Here is a 6092-nt window from a genome sequence, read left to right as displayed (position 1 = left end):
CTCCCTAAGGTAAAACTTTTGAACTAAGATTCTTATAGTTCTGGTCCTGTGTTCTTTTTCTCAGTATTTAGGCATAAGGATGAGACTCAAGAAGTAGAAACAGATGCAAGTGTACTCAGCACTCAGAACCTTGGTGTATCAGATGTTACTGGGAGAAATACAAGAGCCTGGACTTACTTGGCCATTTCTGTATCTCTGGAACTTACTTCACCACAGACCTTCAATTCATACTCCCCCCACCCCAATTGAACAACTGCATCACTGTTATTTAAACTGCTATTTTTACCAAATATTCTGGTGCGGATGATTACAGCCTTTGACTTCAGAAAGCAGTGTCCAGCATCAAGTAGTATTTTTTAAAAAAACATTGTGGCAAGAAATGGATGGTGATTGGAGAGAGGTAGCTTCAAAGAAGTTTATGTAACCAATGAAGTACAAAAAGACATTCTAAAGCAGCTGGTAGAACTTCTGTTACTATTATAAATGTTTGTTTAAGTAACACTGACTGCTAAGGCTTGGGAGCAGAGAGGAAGAAATAGACAAGAGTACAAAAGAATTTTAGGGCAGTGAAACTACTTTGTATGAGGATATAACGGTGGATACATTTGCCAAAACCCACAGCACACACAATATCAAGAGTGAACCCTAATGCAAACTGCGGACCAGATAACTCACAGGTTCATCACCTGTGACAAAGATCCCACTCTGGTTTAAGCTGTAGCTAGAGATTGCGTGTGAGCTTCAAGGAGTGCATGGGAAATCATCAGCTCACTTTTGCTGTGCACATAAAACTGCTTTAAAAAATTTTTTTTAAAAGATTTGGGTTCAGTGGCAATCTTGAGGCAAATCTTCCACTAAACAATATAAAATAAAGCCACTTCCTTCGGAAAATTAATAAGTGAGTTCTTTTGCTTTCCATCTTTGGTATAATGGCTTAATCATTTCTGCTACAACGGAAAAATTCGTTACTTTTATATTACCAGAAATTATAAGTTTCATTTTATAATAAGTGCATGAAATTATAAAGGAAACTGTAGGAGTTTCTGGCTATATAAATTCAGCTTTTAATTCAATAATGAATCTGTTCTCTAAAAAAAAAAAAAAAAAACATAAAGATCTAAGACTGTCTGGGGTACCATACAGACGTTCTGACAAATTTTGAAATTTAACAATAATCTGCTTTATTTGTGAAGTAACTTGTTTTAAGTCTATTTGCTCATATATATATATATATATATATATATATATATATATATTTTTTTTTTTTTCCTTTGTGCCTTACTCACAACTATACGTAATCGACAGGGAGGGTTTGAAATTCTCATCTAATTGTTCATGAATTAAATAAATTGTATATCTCTTAAAACTGTATTGGCTTACTCTCTATTTTGCATAATGAAATGAAAATAAAATAAAACGGATGGAAATACTATATTTACATCTTAGTAAAATGACACTAACTTTAAAATATCATTTTTTGTTTGTTCATATCTGATGAGTGGTCACTACCGAAGCAGGAGTGGTATTCAGAGATACTGTTGATTCTAAACCATAGAATCTTCCATTCTGTCAATATGGATGTCTGGGAGGAAACTAGAGTAAACAGTGGAAACTGGCATTGGAGAAACTGGAAAGCTTGTTTATTCGATGGCTCTTCATGATTCTTCCAAGTAATTAGGAAGTGAGTGTTGTATGCTTTACATTGGGTTCTAGTTCTCCCCCGCCAAGAGAATTGGATCAGTCGTGTTAATTTTGTGGCCCGCTTGGCCCCGCACCGAGGAACCCCGCCAGAGTTCCAGAGTGACAGAGTTGGAGAGGGTTCCTGAGTTCCAGAGTAAGAGAGAGTGCTTGTGCCGCCGCAAAGAGACAGCAGAGTTCTGTTTGGTGATTAGTTTGGTTCAGTTTATGAATCGTTGTTCCTGAATAAAGAAATACAGCTTCCCTGCCCAGCCGTTGTCTCTGCATCTCTGTTACCCACCGGTGAAGCTAGCCCGGATAGCAAGAGCCCTAAGAATTTTAACAACAAGTGAGACTCAACCAAAGTATCCAAAGTAGGGCAAAGACCCAGCCGTGTGCACATTTTAATTTTCATGATAATTGAATGAGGGCAATTTACTTTGCATCACTTTAGATAATATATGGATATACAGTTGTGAATAATTTCATGAAATAATTTTAAAGGATTGCATCATATTACAAAAGATAATGTATATATTCTATTACTTCTGAGCATTGAGAAGGTATCTAATTCGTTTTCTAGTTTAATTTGAGATTATTTGAAATTTTGATAGAAAATATTAGTTCTTTGTCCCCGTTCTTACATAAAGGTCTTAAACTGTTTAATTTTCTTTTTTTAAAAAAAATATTTATTACCTTATTTTTTTTCAGAGTGACATTTGAGGAAGAAGGAGGGGGAGAGAGAGAGTGAGGGAAAGAAAGAGAGATAGTGAGAGATAGTATCAGACCTCTGCTCCAACATATATGGTGTTAAGGATTAAACTAGAGAACTCCAAAGTGGAAGTCCTATGCTCTAGCCATTTAGTGACCTCGCCTGTGGAACGACCTCCTTCTTAAGTAAAGAGAGTCATAAAAAAAATTTTGTTATGTTAATAAGGTGAGTTTTGGAAAGTCCCTAGACAATGAAAAAAGGACTGATTATTAGATGAATTGAATATATGACTAAAAATGAAATAATTATTTCCACTTCCTGACCTTCCAAGAGTAGAGAGACAGGACATTGGACCAGTTACCAAGAAGTAATGATATGGTCATCATATATTCATAAAACTTCAAAAGAATGCGTTTTGTAAAGCTTCTGAGTTGGTACTCACATGGAGACTTGGAAGAATTAGTGTGCTCTGAGATATCTGGAAACTCTAGATCTTTTTCCACACTTCTTAACTAAGGAAGGTTTGTTAGACTTTCCTTTATGATCTTTAAGTCTTATAATCAAGATCTTCTACCTTAAAGACTTTATAGGTTTTTTTACAGTGATTTAAAAAAATTTATAAGGTATTGATTAATTTGAGGAAAAAGTTTAGAGGAATACATTTCAACTCTGATTGGCAATGCACTCTAAATTTTGCTAATACTAGCATAGGAATTTTCCATAAAGAAAGTGTTATTTGATTTAATAAGGAAAAATGATCAGTTCACCAAGAATTAACCTTAGTACCATTAGAGACAGGACAAATAAGAAAAAAACATAGCTTACTGAACTATTTTGATGGTTACTGTCAACCTCTAAAATTATTTCCTCTTTGGGGAGAAAGATCCTAGCATGATATTTCCTAGGAACTATTCATCGAATAAATGAAGAAAGGCAGTGGGACTAAGGAGAAAAAGTTGGGGGGGTGAGGTGAGGGGGGTCAAACAAAAGCAGGTTCAGAAATAAGAACAATTTTAGTTTTATTAGAGAGTTCTACTATTTGATCTATTTTAGTACTTTGAGTTTGTGGTATTTTTTTTTATAGTTATAGAATAGAGCAGTGAAAGTATGGCTCTGGTATCAATAAAAACTGAGAGATTTATTACCAGTCTGGAATGTCTCTGATCCAAGATGGACAGGGGAAAGGTCCCTTGAAGTTTCTTCACTGGAAATCAGAGGGACATTAGAAAGACTTGCTAAACTCCATTCCACACTTGAAATTCTTCAGTTTATGGCAATCTTTGCTTTTACTGTCCTGAGCTTTTTACAGTACAGGTAAGAGAAAGTAATTTCTGGTTTCATAGAAGGACCTCATTTGCCATGAGTGAAGATTTAGGATCGTTGCCATCATTCTTTGAAATATCTCATCTAAGGTACAAACAGAATGATATTCCAAATTAACTAAGTCAGAGGTGACATGATAAAGGACAAAGCAGTGCTTCACCCAGTAGAGTTGCACCCATTACAATGTGCAGGACCCCAGATTCTAGGATCCTGGTTCAATCCCAGGACCAAGATCCTAGTCCCCAATGACAGGGGAAAAGCTTCAGGGATAGTGAAGCAGTGCTGCAGGTGTCACTCTTTCCCTCCTTTACTATTTCCCCCTTCCCTCTTCTGTCTTTGTCTCTATCCAAAATAAATACAAAAGTATTTCTTAAAAAGAAATAGGCATGGTCTCCCATTCTGCTATTTCTTCTTACTCGAAGATAAAGGTTTTGGCTCAGTCCAGTAGTAGAAATAGAATTGAAAGTCAGTCTTTCATCTAGCACCAGAAGGCAGACCCAAGTTTTCTTTGAAAACAATTTGGAGTCAATTGTACTAGTCATGAGCACATTCATAAAAATTTGTGCATAAGCCTGAATTTCATTTCAATCAGTAGATTTACGGGAATATTTTAGGTGAATCTTTCTGAGAGCTTTCTAGACGTTTGTAAAAAGTTAAGGTTTTCTTATCTAAAACCTTTCCAGGGGGCTGGACAGTGGTATACAATGCACATAGTACAAAGCACAAGGACTCACTCAAGGATCCTGGTTCAAGCCCCTGGCTTCCCACCTGCAGGGGAGTGGGGTCACTTCACAAACAGTGAAGCAGGTCTTCGGTTGTCTGTCTTTCTTTCCCTCTTTCTATCTTCCCCTCCCTTCTCAACTACTCTATCCTATCCAAAAAAATCAAAAGAAAATGAATGGCCACAGGACCACTGGATTCATAGTGTAGGCATCCAGCCCAGTGATAATCCTCGAGGAAAAAAAAATGCTTTCCAAGATTTCCCCATCTAGCAAGTTTCATCCAATGCTTGACTTTGACTTTACCCAGTAATGACAATTGTGCAATTGTGAATTCATATGCGAATTAATTGATATTGAAAAAAAAAACTAGATTGACAGGTTTGCTAAGGCTTGCTGAATTTACTGAAACTTGTCCATTTCAATTTCAGACTTCTGAGAATTCAAGCAAACCTCAGATCTCTCATGTTCCTTGGACTAAGGCAAAATTACCAGGAAGCATTCAAGAGTATCCAAAAGTACTGGTTACACCCATTGGTAATGTCATTATAAGTCTTTTTTTATTTTGCCTCCAGGGTTATTGCTGGGGCTCGGTGCCTGCACCATGAATCCACTGCTTCTAGAGGCCATCGTCTCCCATTTTGTTGCCCTTATTATTACCCTAGTTGTTGTAATTATTACTATTGTTGTCATTGCCGTTGTAGTTGTTGGATTGGACAGAGAAAAACGGAGAGAGGGGTGTTGCTGAGGAGTTATTCTGATGCAGTCTCCGCCCCCAGGTTTTACTATGCCGCGCGAAACCCTAGCATTGCCCCCTTCAACCAATCCTGGCCCTACACGTCACCCCTGGTTGTCGCCCAATGAAAAACCCCCTCACCCTCCCCCTCTCTCTGGGCTCTCAGCTCTCCCTCTCTGAGGTCTCGCTCCCTGCTCTCCCCCCGTGGTCGGCCATTGCCGGCTGGCTCCATGTGGTCTGAACCAACCCCCCCATCCTATAATAAAGATTTGTGTACCCCTTTGCTCTGGACGTCTGCTCTCTTCTCCGCGGTGCAGCCTGAAACCAGACCACCACAACAACATCTGGCGCCCAACGTGGGGCACGAACCCACGACCCTGAGATTAAGAGTCTCATGCTCTACCGACTGAGCTAGCCGGGCGTGGTGGCGCGCGCCTGTAGTCCCAGCTACTTGGGAGGCTGAAGCTGGAGGATCGCTTGAGCTCAGGAGTTCTGGGCTGCAGTGCGCTATGCCGATCGGGTGTCCGCACTAAGTTCGGCATCAATATGGTGACCCTGACATGATATAAAGGGATAGGAGGAGATGTTGCTGAGGAGTTATTCTGATGCAGTCTCCGCCCCCAGGTTTTACTATGCCACGTGAAACCCTAGCATTGCCCCCTTCAACCAATCCTGGCCCTACACGCCACCCCTGGTTGTTGCCCAATAAAAAGCCCCCTCACCCCCCCCCTCTCTGGGCTCTCAGCTCTCCCTCTCTGAGGTCTTGCTCCCTGCTCTCCCCCCGTGGTCAGGTAGTGGGGATGGCCATTGCCGGCTGGCTCCATGTGGTCTGAACCAAACCCCCCCCATCCTATAATAAAGATTTGTAAAAAAAAAAAAAAAGTAAAAAAAAATAAAAATAAAGATTTGTGTACCCCTTTGCTCT

The 6092-nt window shown here is 39.3% G+C and overlaps 1 non-coding gene across 1 annotated transcript; it reads right to left on the bottom strand.

Moving 5' to 3' along the window:
• Window positions 1-5515: 5515 nt before the first annotated feature.
• On the bottom strand, window positions 5516-5588 carry TRNAK-CUU (transfer RNA lysine (anticodon CUU)). The gene has a single exon. It is a non-coding gene; the product is annotated as a tRNA-Lys (tRNA).
• Between the last annotated feature and the right edge of the window lie 504 nt (window positions 5589-6092).

This window comes from Erinaceus europaeus, chromosome 1 (assembly GCF_950295315.1).
Source record: "Erinaceus europaeus chromosome 1, mEriEur2.1, whole genome shotgun sequence".
In the NCBI taxonomy this organism is placed as follows: Eukaryota; Metazoa; Chordata; class Mammalia; order Eulipotyphla; family Erinaceidae; genus Erinaceus; species Erinaceus europaeus.
This window is presented reverse-complemented; position numbering and strand designations above follow the sequence as displayed.